The 13,372-nt window shown below is 36.4% G+C and overlaps 1 protein-coding gene across 7 annotated transcripts in view; it reads right to left on the minus strand.

Moving 5' to 3' along the window:
• hspa12a (heat shock protein 12A) overlaps positions 1-13,372 on the minus strand; it is a 49,918-nt gene that overhangs the window by 31,833 nt on the left and 4,713 nt on the right. The gene's annotated exons all lie outside the window — the stretch shown is intronic.

Consider the following 13,372-nt stretch of genomic DNA (forward strand, 5'->3'; position numbering starts at 1 on the left):
AATAGCTTTCCTTCCTGAGGGTCTGGTGTCGGATTTTCACAAAGGAGCAGGAGACAATGTCCCAGAAAACAGTCCAACACCACCGCAAAACACTGGACAACTTTAACCCGAGTACTGGACGTCAGCCTCGCCCTCAGCACTGAGAAATCTTACATTTATAACAATGTGTGGACTCATCAATCCTCTCACACCTCATTCACTTCACTCTGGAACGCTCTGTAGTGTTGGGGTGTGTGTGTTTATTTTCTCTGTGCTTTTGTTTGTGTGTTTATTCTCAGTGTGTGTTTGTGTGTTTATTTTCTCTGTGCTTTTGTTTGTGTGTTTATTCTCAGTGTGTGTTTGTGTGTTTATTTTCTCTGTGCTTTTGTTTGTGTGTTTATTCTCAGTGTGTGTTTGTGTGTTTATTTTCTCTGTGCTTTTGTTTGTGTGTTTATTCTCAGTGTGTGTTTGTGTGTTTATTTTCTCTGTGCTTTTGTTTGTGTGTTTATTCTCAGTGTGTGTTTGTGTGTTTATTTTCTCTGTGCTTTTGTTTGTGTGTTTATTCTCAGTGTGTGTTTGTGTGTTTATTTCCTCTGTGCTTTTGTTTGTGTGTTTATTCTCAGTGTGTTTGTGTGTTTATTTTCTCTGTGCTTTTGTTTGTGTGTTTATTCTCAGTGTGTGTTTGTGTGTTTATTTCCTCTGTGCTTTTGTTTGTGTGTTTATTCTCAGTGTGTTTGTGTGTTTATTTTCTCTGTGCTTTTGTTTGTGTGTTTATTCTCAGTGTGTGTTTGTGTGTTTATTTCCTCTGTGTTGTTGTGTTTGTGTGTTTGTTCTCAGTGTGTGTTTGTGTGTTTATTTCCTCTGTGTTGTTGTGTTTGTGTGTTTGTTCTCAGTGTGTGTTTGTGTGTTTATTTCCTCTGTGTTGTTGTGTTTGTGTGTTTGTTCTCAGTGTGTGTTTGTGTGTTTATTTTCTCTGTGCTTTAGTTTGTGTTTTTTTTTTCTCTGTGTTTATTCTCAGTGTGTTTGTGTGTTTATTCTGTGTTGTGTTTTCTCTGTGGTGTTGTGTTTGAGTATTTATTCTCTGTATTTGTGTGTTTATTCTCTGTATTTGTGTGTTTATTCTCTGGGTTGTTGTGTTTGTGTGTATATTCTGTGTTGTTGTGTGTTTATTTTACCTGTGTTGTGTTTGTGTGTTTATATTTATTCTGTGTTGTGTATATTCTCTCTGTGTTGTGTTTATTCTGTGTTGTTGTGTTTGAGTATTTATTCTCTGTATTTGTGTGTTTATTCTCTGGGTTTTTGTATTTATTCTCTATGTAGTGTATGTGTGTTTATTCTCTGTGTAGTGTATGTGTTTATTCTCTGTGTAGTGTATGTGTTTATTCTCTGTGTAGTGTGCGTGTTTATTCTCTGTGTAGTGTATGTGTGTTTATTCTCTGTGTAGTGTATGTGTGTTTATTCTCTGTGTAGTGTATGTTTATTCTCTGTGTAGTGTATGTGTGTTTATTCTCTGTGTAGTGTATGTGTTTATTCTCTGTGTAGTGTATGTGTTTATTCTCTGTGTAGTGTATGTGTTTATTCTCTGTGTAGTGTATGTGTGTTTATTCTCTGTGTAGTGTATGTGTGTTTATTCTCTGTGTAGTGTATGTGTGTTTATTCTCTGTGTAGTGTATGTGTTTATTCTCTGTGTAGTGTATGTGTGTTTATTCTCTGTGTAGTGTATGTGTGTTTATTCTCTGTGTAGTGTATGTGTGTTTATTCTCTGTGTAGTGTATGTGTGTTTATTCTCTGTGTAGTGTATATGTGTTTATTCTCTGTGTAGTGTATGTGTGTTTATTCTCTGTGTAGTGTATGTGTGTTTATTCTCTGTGTAGTGTATGTGTGTTTATTCTCTGTGTAGTGTATGTGTGTTTATTCTCTGTGTAGTGTATGTGTGTTTATTCTCTGTGTAGTGTATGTGTGTTTATTCTCTGTGTAGTGTATGTGTGTTTATTCTCTGTGTAGTGTATGTGTGTTTATTCTCTGTGTAGTGTATGTGTGTTTATTCTCTGTGTAGTGTATGTGTGTTTATTCTCTGTGTAGTGTATGTGTTTATTCTCTGTGTAGTGTATGTGTTTATTCTCTGTGTAGTGTATGTGTTTATTCTCTGTGTAGTGTATGTGTGTTTATTCTCTGTGTAGTGTATGTTTATTCTCTGTGTAGTGTATGTGTGTTTATTCTCTGTGTAGTGTATGTGTGTTTATTCTCTGTGTAGTGTATGTTTATTCTCTGTGTAGTGTATGTGTGTTTATTCTCTGTGTAGTGTATGTGTTTATTCTCTGTGTAGTGTATGTGTTTATTCTCTGTGTAGTGTATGTGTGTTTATTCTCTGTCTAGTGTATGTGTGTTTATTCTCTGTGTAGTGTGTGTGTTTATTCTCTGTGTAGTGTATGTGTGTTTATTCTCTGTGTAGTGTATGTGTGTTTATTCTCTGTGTAGTGTATGTGTTTATTCTCTGTGTAGTGTATGTGTTTATTCTCTGTGTAGTGTATGTGTGTTTATTCTCTGTGTAGTGTATGTGTGTTTATTCTCTGTGTAGTGTGTGTGTTTATTCTCTGTGTAGTGTATGTGTGTTTATTCTCTGTGTAGTGTATGTGTGTTTATTCTCTGTGTAGTGTATGTGTTTATTCTCTGTGTAGTGTATGTGTGTTTATTCTCTGTGTAGTGTATGTGTTTATTCTCTGTGTAGTGTATGTGTTTATTCTCTGTGTAGTGTATGTGTTTATTCTCTGTGTAGTGTATGTGTGTTTATTCTCTGTGTAGTGTATGTGTGTTTATTCTCTGTGTAGTGTATGTGTGTTTATTCTCTGTGTAGTGTATGTGTGTTTATTCTCTGTGTAGTGTATGTGTTTATTCTCTGTGTAGTGTATGTGTGTTTATTCTCTGTGTAGTGTATGTGTGTTTATTCTCTGTGTAGTGTATGTGTTTATTCTCTGTGTAGTGTATGTGTGTTTATTCTCTGTGTAGTGTATGTGTTTATTCTCTGTGTAGTGTATGTGTTTATTCTCTGTGTAGTGTATGTGTTTATTCTCTGTGTAGTGTATGTGTGTTTATTCTCTGTGTAGTGTATGTGTGTTTATTCTCTGTGTAGTGTGTGTGTTTATTCTCTGTGTAGTGTATGTGTTTATTCTCTGTGTAGTGTATGTGTGTTTATTCTCTGTCTAGTGTATGTGTGTTTATTCTCTGTGTAGTGTGTGTGTTTATTCTCTGTGTAGTGTATGTGTGTTTATTCTCTGTGTAGTGTATGTGTGTTTATTCTCTGTGTAGTGTATGTGTTTATTCTCTGTGTAGTGTATGTGTTTATTCTCTGTGTAGTGTATGTGTGTTTATTCTCTGTGTAGTGTATGTGTGTTTATTCTCTGTGTAGTGTGTGTGTTTATTCTCTGTGTAGTGTATGTGTGTTTATTCTCTGTGTAGTGTGTGTGTTTATTCTCTGTGTAGTGTATGTGTTTATTCTCTGTGTAGTGTATGTGTGTTTATTCTCTGTGTAGTGTATGTGTTTATTCTCTGTGTAGTGTATGTGTTTATTCTCTGTGTAGTGTATGTGTGTTTATTCTCTGTATGTGTTTATTCTCTGTGTAGTGTATGTGTGTTTATTCTCTGTGTAGTGTGTGTGTGTTTATTCTCTGTGTAGTGTATGTGTGTTTATTCTCTGTGTAGTATATGTGTGTTTATTCTCTGTGTAGTGTATGTGTGTTTATTCTCTGTGTAGTGTATGTGTGTTTATTCTCTGTGTAGTGTATGTGTTTATTCTCTGTGTAGTGTATGTGTGTTTATTCTCTGTGTAGTGTATGTGTGTTTATTCTCTGTGTAGTGTATGTGTTTATTCTCTGTGTAGTGTATGTGTTTATTCTCTGTGTAGTGTATGTGTGTTTATTCTCTGTGTAGTGTATGTGTGTTTATTCTCTGTGTAGTGTATGTGTTTATTCTCTGTGTAGTGTGTGTGTTTATTCTCTGTGTAGTGTATGTGTGTTTATTCTCTGTGTAGTGTGTGTTTATTCTCTGTGTAGTGTATGTGTTTATTCTCTGTGTAGTGTATGTGTATTTATGTTGATTCTCTTACAGTATTTGTCAGACACCCTTATCCAGAGCAAAGTAAATTTATCTCATTTATAAAACTGATCAGTTGAGGGTTAAGGGCCTTACTCAGGGGCCCAGCAGTAGCAGTGTGATGGACCTGGACTTCAAACTCACTACCTTCTGATCAGTAGTCCAACACCTTAACCACTGAGCTCCACATCCCCAACAAAAGCAAACACATTCAGGTCAGCTGGGGCAGTGCTAGGTCAAGTGGTTAAGGCTTTGGGTTGTAGAACGGAAGATCGGAGATCAAGCCTCAGCACCGCCAAGCTGCCAATGTCGGGCAAGGCCCCCCTACCCACCCTGCTCCAGGGGTGCTGCATCATGGCTGACCTTGTGCTCTGACCCCAACCCCCAAGGATAAGATATACGATTTAAGAATTTCACTGTGCAGTAATGTATATGTGACAAATAAAGGCTACTAAGATTGTGATCTGGATTACTCGCATCCTTTTTTTAAGCCATGTTTAACCCCTCATCAGCATCCTGGACTTTCCTCAAGCACATGGTTACAGCTTCATAGACTCAGCGACTCGCACATCCAGACACTGTTCAATGTAATGATCAGCATTAAGGAAAGAGTCGGCTTTCACGTGCCCTTTAACCGAGTCCTCGGGGAGTCCGCTAAAAATGGAGCACAACGAACACACGACATGTCGGTTCTACTTCCAAGCTTCTTCTTTCTACATACAGTTTCACATTTCTCACCATATGTAATCTCTCAATATTACAGAAAACCTCAGAGAGTCATGCTACTCTGAAGCTTTCACAAGAAATTTCATATTTTTTCCTTTTGGTAGATTTCCCTTTAAAAAGCCTGAAAATGCCTGTAACATGCAGACCAGTACCAATAAGAGCTTATACAAAGATCTACAAGAAGAACGTGCCAAAGGGATTTATTTCTTAAAGTCCCATCATCTCGACAGAACCTGTTTTGTAATCAAGGCATTCAGAAAGCTAAAAAAAAACAACCCTGAGCTGTATTTTTCACAGGCATGTAAAATGGTTGATCTCAGGACAGGAATCTGAATTATTAAAGCGATGTGAAATAATTCAGGTTTTCTTCCCCGTGGTGTCGGTGTGAGAAGCTCTAACCCTGGAGTACCACACTCCTGCTCAGATCCGGCTTGGAATTGAGCCACACAAAGCGAGAACTCAGTTGCCTGATGAATGTGAGGAATCATTACAGCTAATAAACAGAAAGTGTGCATGAATGTCCGGTTGTGTGAGCAGTACTGAAGAGGGGTGAGACACACGGTCCGGTCGGTCAGAGAGATAAAGAAAAGGGTTGGATTTCTGGTTAAAATGCTGCTGAAGCAGAAACTTACTGGAAAGTCAGCAAAGATTTGATCTGACTTTTGAAATCCTGGAACAGTGTGAAATTGCTTAAACGTGTGTGAGTCTGACTTCCATTTAAACTCAACCTCCATTCACTAGGCATAGAGAATCTAATATAGAACAATCTAATCTAATTCACATACACAACCATACACAGTACGACATGTAGTGAAATGTTTTGGTCCTATGATGGAAATTAAAATGTAAAACTAGAATATAAAACACAGGAAACAATTTAAACAAAAATGGAAACTAGAATATAAAATATAAGCAATATAATTTAAATACAAATGTAAAACTAGAATAAAAAATATAAACAAAATTTTTTAAAAATGCAAAATTAGCATATAAAATATAAGAAATAATTTAAATAAAAATGTAAAACTAGAATATAAAATATAAGAAATAATTTAAATAGAAAAGAAAAAGTAGAGCTTAAAATAAGAAATGATTTATATAAAAAAAAATATAAAATTAGAATATAAAATATAAGAAATAATGAAAATAAAAATGTAAAACTGGAATATAAAATATAAGAAATAATTTAAATAAAAATGCAAAATTATCATATAAAATATAGGAAATAATTTAAATAAAAATGTAAAGGTAGAATATAAAATACAAGAAATACAATTTAAATAAAAATGTAAAAAAAATTATAAAATATTTAAAATATATGGAATATATGGAAATACATGGAATATAAAATATAAGAAATTATTTTTAAAAAAATGTAAAACTAGAATATAAAATATAAGAAATACAATTTAAATAAAAATGTAAAACTAGAATATAAAATATAAGAAATAATTTAAATAGAAAAGAAAAAGTAGAGCTTAAAATAAGAAATGATTTATATAAAAAATATGTAAAATTAGAATATAAAATATAAGAAATAATGAAAATAAAAATGTATAACTGGAATATAAAATATAAGAAATAATTTAAATAAAAATGCAAAATTATCATATAAAATATACGAAATAATTTAAATAAAAATGTAAAGGTAGAATATAAAATACAAGAAATACAATTTAAATAAAAATGTAAAAAAAAATATAAAATATTTAAAATATATGGAAATATACGGAATATAAAATATAAGAAATTATTTTTAAAAAATGTAAAACTAGAATATAAAATATAAGAAATAATTTAAATAGAAAAGTAAAAGTAGAGAATAAAATAAATGATATTTGAAAAGTAATATAAACTGATCTGCTATAAACAGAAAAGCAGCTGGTCATCAGGACAGAGGTGGAAAGTGTACAAAACTCTCCAATCAGTGGATTAGAGTAAGACAGAATTCTGCTATCAGACACAGTGAGATAAACTCCTCCTTACTGTCATGTGGAAAAGGTATCGACATTAACAACACACCGAGTCTCTTACTCTACATAACCTCATCCCTCTCTCTCTCTCTTCCTCTTTCCCTCTTCCTCCTTCTCCCTCTCTCTCCTTATCTCCCTCTTTCTCTCCTCTCTCTCTCTCTCTCCCCCATTCCTCTTTCTCTCCTTCTCTCTCTCTCCTCTCTTTCCCTCCCTTTCTCTCTCTCTCCTCTCTCTCTTCCTCCCGCTCTCTCCTCCTCTCCCTCTTTCTCCCTCTCCTCCTCTCCCTCCCCCCACTCTTCTCTCCCTCTTTCTCTCCCTCTCCCTCTTTCTCTCCTCTCTCTCTCTCTCTCTCTCTCTCTCTCTCCCTAAAGGAAGGTTGACGTCTCTGGCTAATCCTTAAACCATGAAGTAATGCTGAAATAGAAATTTTCAGGATTTTGTGAGCGTCCAAGAAATCCTTCCAAACCCTGCATGCTTTCCTTTACTCTCTTACCCTCACCTCCAAATATTCACCCTGTTCCACCGATAAGCAAACATTACGGTACGATCAGCATAGATTATCAGCAGCACTGCAGCGTTACTCTGATTGTAGAAAACAAAAAGGAGGATGAAATTGTCAGGAATTCCAGCAAGGTCAGCCGGCTAAATGTTAACAATGAGTGCATTTACATGTTAAAGAAGAAGAAGAAGAAGAAGAAGAAGAAGAAGAAGAAAGAAAAAAATGTCTGATATAACTGCAAAAAATCTGATCTTGGAATTCATTTGTTTGATTTTCTAGATATAAATAAAGTAGCTCAAACAACACTGCTATTCTACATTTTAAAGCGTGATTTCCAGAATATTTTGATACCCCAGCACCTTATAGGAGCTAAATGCTGCTGGCTTGTGAACACACACACACACACACACACACACACACACACTAATGCACATAAACTGAAGGATCGCAACAATCTGATCCAGCATTTTTCTCTACACATATTCATTTGCACTCTCTGTATACCTCAGCATGTTTCTATTCACATATTATTCAGTATGTTTACGTTCTGCAGCACTTTATAGTCTATATTATCTGACATGTTTACATCCCGTGACACTTTAATACCCTCTCATTATATGCAAATCCCCATTTTCAAATCTATATACACTGATCAGGCATAACATTATGAGCAGTGAGAGGTGAAGTGAATAAGACTGATGATCTCCTCATCATGGCACCTGTTAGTGGGGGGGATATATTAGGCAGCAGGTGAACATTTTGTCCTCAAAGTTGATGTGTTAGATGCTGGAAAAATGGACAAGCCTAAGGATTTGAGCGAGTTTGACCAAGTTTCCCACCTTCAGGGATCCAGTTTTCTAGTCCAAAATTTATAAATTTTTCAAAATGTATACAGTTTTAAAAGGTTTGCCCAACAACTCCTTTAGACCAGTCACTGATTTTTTAAAGCCTACAACTAACTAACTAACTAACTAACTAACTAACTAACTAACTAACTAAGAATTAGCATTGAAGCATGTTGAACAGTACCTAAATTAATATTTTCTTGTTTGCTTACAAACTAAAGCTGCTATAATCATCAAACGATTGTCCTATTTCTCCTCCCAGGAATATTCACAATACATTCTCAGGGAGTTTGTCCCTCATCACCGTCACCTCTGTCTTCTTCGTTAGGGATCTAAAAGTATCTTCTGCCCGGTGAATTAAACCAGACTCAAGGCTGAGTTACCTTGTGTGTGTGTGTGTCTCTCTCTCTCTCTCTCTCTCTCTCTCTCTCACGTCGCTTTGCTAGTAAATATTAAATTAGCTTTCGTAGCAAATTCCGCGTGATGCTGTCCTTCTTCAGGCTGCTTTTAATCTGATCCAGTGGATGGAGACGTGATGTTTGTACAAATGTGTTAAACTGAAACATACAAAATGTCAGATTTTTGTACGCTACTGAAGATCTATGATACTGTAGATATAGTGTGGCATGCTGTTTACGACATTTATAAATAATCTGAAACATGTCACAATCAGATAATGATGAGATCATTGTAATGCATGTGAACACACTTTTATTTCCTTTTCATGATCCATCCATCCATCCGTCTATCCATCCGTCCAAGCATCCATCCATCCAACCATCCATCCATCCATATGTCCATCTATCCATCCGTCTGTCCATCTATCCATCCGTCCGTCCAACCATCCATCCGTCCATCTATCCATCCATCCAACCATCCATCCGTCCTTCTGTCTGTCTATTCATCCATCCATCCATCCATCCGTCTATCCACCCATCCATCCATCTGTCCATCTGCTTATCCTGTAGGTTATAAGAACCTGGAGCGTATCCCAGAAGACTTGGGGCACAAGGCGGGGTCAAACCTGGACAGGATGGCAGTCTATCACAGAGCACACTCACACACACACACACTACAGACAATTCGATTCCAAATATCCTACTGTACATGTCTTTGGACTGGGGAGGACACTGGAGAACATGGAGGAAAAACCCTAAGGCACGGGGAGAACCTGCAACCACCCCACCCCATGGCAGATGCAGGAATCGAACCCCTAACCCTGGAGGTGTGAGGCATACATGCTAACCACCAAGCACCTTTTTTATGATATTTCACCAAACTAATATCTCCTAAAAATTGTGTGTGTGTGTGTGGGTGTGTTCGCACCGCACTGATGAAGACATGCAGTAGACTGACACTAACAGCCTTCGTCAGCACTCATTACATCACGTCATGCTTAGTATTTATGCGTGTATTAGTGAGTAGTGAGAGAAAGCCAGCAAGCAAAGAAGAGACCTTCAGCTGACCTCAAACTGACACAAATGCTTCTGCTCAAACCCATCTAACCCACACACACACTACACTACACTCTCTCCTCCCCTCACACACACACTACACTCCACTCCCTCCTCCCTTCACACACACACACAGCAGATGCTCTCTGTCAGTTCAACACCATCTCAAGCAGAATTAAGTCACAGAGCGTGAGGCATGAACAGGACCTGAAACCACACACCTATTCATTCATATTAAATCTGAAGCTGATTTTAAATAATACTAGATACAGGCTGGAAGTATCTTCTGTATACAACAATGAACCCTTGTCATTAAATATAGTTCTTACACCTGAGGGAATGTTTTAGAAGAATGAAGGCAACCAAAATACCCAGAAAAAACCCAAATACACACGGACATCATGGCAAGGTGAGCACAGGTGGAGCACATTAACCACTTTACTAAGTTCTGGTGAAGTTCGGTGTGTTTCAGCACACAGGAAACCACAGAGCTTTCAAGCAATACTTGGGGGAAAAAAACAGATAAGCACAAGCTTTCCAAAGAGTAAATATTTCTCAGATATGTCAAATCCTGCAATGACCATTTGCAGACAACGTTCTTTTGATTGAGTGTGTGTGTGTGTGTGTTAGAGGTAGACTTGCTAAATCATATGGATTTGACACAGCTGTGAAAGGAATTCCTCTAAAAACATTTCTAAGTAAGGACACTCTGAAAGAGGTGAGTATTTCAGTAACTGAAGGACCTTTTTCCATTTTAAATCAGATAGGAAAGACACAGGGTTTGGAGTTTTGGTTCAATTTGGAGTACAGGACAAGAAAGGACAGGACAAGAAAGGACAGGACAGGACAGGACAGGACAGGACAGGACAGGACAGGAAAGGAAAGGAAAGGAAAGGAAAGGACAGGACAGGACAGGACAGGAAAGGAAAGGAAAGGAAAGGAAAGGAGAAGAGAAGAGAAGAGAAGAGAAGAGAAGAGAAGAGAAGAGAAGAGAAGAGAAGGAAAGGCAAAAGAAGGAAAGGAAAGGAAAGGAAAGGAAAGGAAAGGAAAGGAAAGGAAAGGAAAGGAAAAAGAAGGCAAGAAAGGAAGGGAAGGATAGGAAAGGAAAGGGGAGGGGAGGGGAGGGGAGGGGAGGGGAGGGGAGGGGAGGGAAGGGAAAGGAAAGGAAAGGAAAGGAAAGGAAAGGAAAGGGAGTGGGAGGGAAGGGAAGAAAAGGAAAGGAACATCTGCAAACATCACATCATCATGAGACTGCTCTACCATTTCAGCCTGCAATACAGTTAAATTGGAATTAAGTAAAAATGGAAGAAACTCTTGGATCATCGCAGATAAACTAACATCAAGAATCTGACTGTTCATACTATCATATCTTCAAAACAAAAATATTCACATCTTAAACATTCTTTAAAATAATGGGGTGGTGTTTTTGCATGTTGTGTGTGTTAGTGGACATTGCTTTTAGCCCCACCCACAAGTGCTATTCCACCTCCTCCAATCACCAGCAGATAATAAAAAGCATCCAGCTGTCGGTTAGCACTGGACTAGCGACTGATGGAAAAAACACGGCTCCAGAAGGTATTTTGTGCCGTGGGGAAAAATATATTTCAAGCAAATCTCTTCTGTGTGTCAAGATTTTTTTGGATAAAATATCACTGAGCAGATGCTTTTCATCAGCGTAAAGATTACTGTGGATGAGGTCGCTTAGAAACTATGGAGGATTGCAATGGAGCTTTGCTCTCAATTCTCCATCGATGAACAGCTGACAGACTTCATGCTAAAGCTACAATCAACTTCCTGGTTACGCGATTATACTTTTTGATCATATAGTACACAGTTATAGAAGGGAAATGATTATAATCACACACTCTGGTGTCTCAGATCCTTTTGAGTATCTCATGGTTTCTCCCTCATATCGTCGCAGGGAGTTTTTCCTCACCGACGTCACATTACACATAAACTGCACAGAGAAACTGATTGAGTTTATTAATAATCACACTCTCTGGTGTTTATAATGATTTATAATCACACTCTCTGGTGTTTATAATGATTTATAATCACACTCTCTGGTGTTTATAATGATTTATAATCACACTTTCTGGTGTTTATAATGATTTATAATCACACTCTCTGGTGTTTATAATGATTTATAATCACACTCTCTGGTGTTTATAATGATTTATAATCACACTCTGGTGTTTATAATGATTTATAATCACACTCTCTGGTGTTTATAATGATTTATAATCACACTCTCTGGTGTTTATAATGATTTATAATCACACTCTCTGGTGTTTATAATGATTTATAATCACACTCTGGTGTTTATAATGATTTATAATCACACTCTCTGGTGTTTATAATGATTTATAATCACACTCTCTGGTGTTTATAATGATTTATAATCACACTCTGGTGTTTATAATGATTTATAATCACACTCTGGTGTTTATAATGATTTATAATCACACTCTCTGGTGTTTATAATGATTTATAATCACACTCTCTGGTGTTTATAATGATTTATAATCACACTCTCTGGTGTTTATAATGATTTATAATCACACTCTCTGGTGTTTATAATGATTTATAATCACACTCTCTGGTGTTTATAATGATTTATAATCACACTCTCTGGTGTTTATAATGATTTATAATCACACTCTCTGGTGTTTATAATGATTTATAATCACACTCTCTGGTGTTTATAATGATTTATAATCACACTCTCTGGTGTTTATAATGAGTAATAACCACACTCTCTGGTGTTTATAATGATTTATAATCACACTCTCTGGTGTTTATAATGATTTATAATCACACTCTCTGGTGTTTATAATGATTTATAATCACACTCTCTGGTGTTTATAATGATTTATAATCACACTCTCCGGTGTTTATAATGAGTAATAATCACACTCTCTGGTGTTTATAATGATTTATAATCACACTCTCCGGTGTTTATAATGATACATAATCACACTCTCCGGTGTTTATAATGATACATAATCACACTCTCCGGTGTTTATAATGAGTAATAATCACACTCTCCGGTGTTTATAATGAGTAATAATCACACTCTCCGGTGTTTATAATATTAATCTTGAATTTTTTGTTCTATATTTCTTATCCTCTGTAAAGCTGCTTTGAGACAATGTCCAATGAATAGAGTCTAATATATAAGCTACAAGTCAAATCTACACATCACAACTAAATCGCAATCACAATCACAACTAAAATGCAACACAAAGCTTTCTCAGTCTAGATCTGAATCTGAAGAGCTCACCCCCCAACCCCCCCCACACACACCCACCCACACACACTCGAACCCATTAGCAGACATGACTGGTGATCCTGCTCATGACTAAACATCAGGAAAAGTGTAATATATCAGCACACCCTCCGTGGTTAGAGAACTGGTTTAGTCCCAAATCTAATTTTAGACAGATGAGCAGCTCTGAGCATCGACATCATTATGGATGTGACATCTGAACTGGTACTGACGAGCAAAGTGTCTCAGTGTTTCAGTGTCTGCACACACTCAGCGTTCACGAGACATCATGTTCGTTTTTCTCATATATTTCTCATATATTCATATTCAGCTCTAGATGCACAATGTTTTGCAGAATATAGCAGTAGTAGTAAATAAACCTGACAGGACGTGCTGTTAAAGGAAAATAATCAGTGTGGGAGGATGCACAGTTAATTCAATTCAATGTATTTGTATAGCGCTTTTAACAATGGACGTTGTCTCAAAGCAGCTTTACAGAAGTATAGAAACATAGAAAAAAATAATAAAGTTTAAAGTTA

Source organism: Hemibagrus wyckioides, linkage group LG09 (assembly GCF_019097595.1).
Source record: "Hemibagrus wyckioides isolate EC202008001 linkage group LG09, SWU_Hwy_1.0, whole genome shotgun sequence".
Taxonomy (NCBI): domain Eukaryota; kingdom Metazoa; phylum Chordata; class Actinopteri; order Siluriformes; family Bagridae; genus Hemibagrus; species Hemibagrus wyckioides.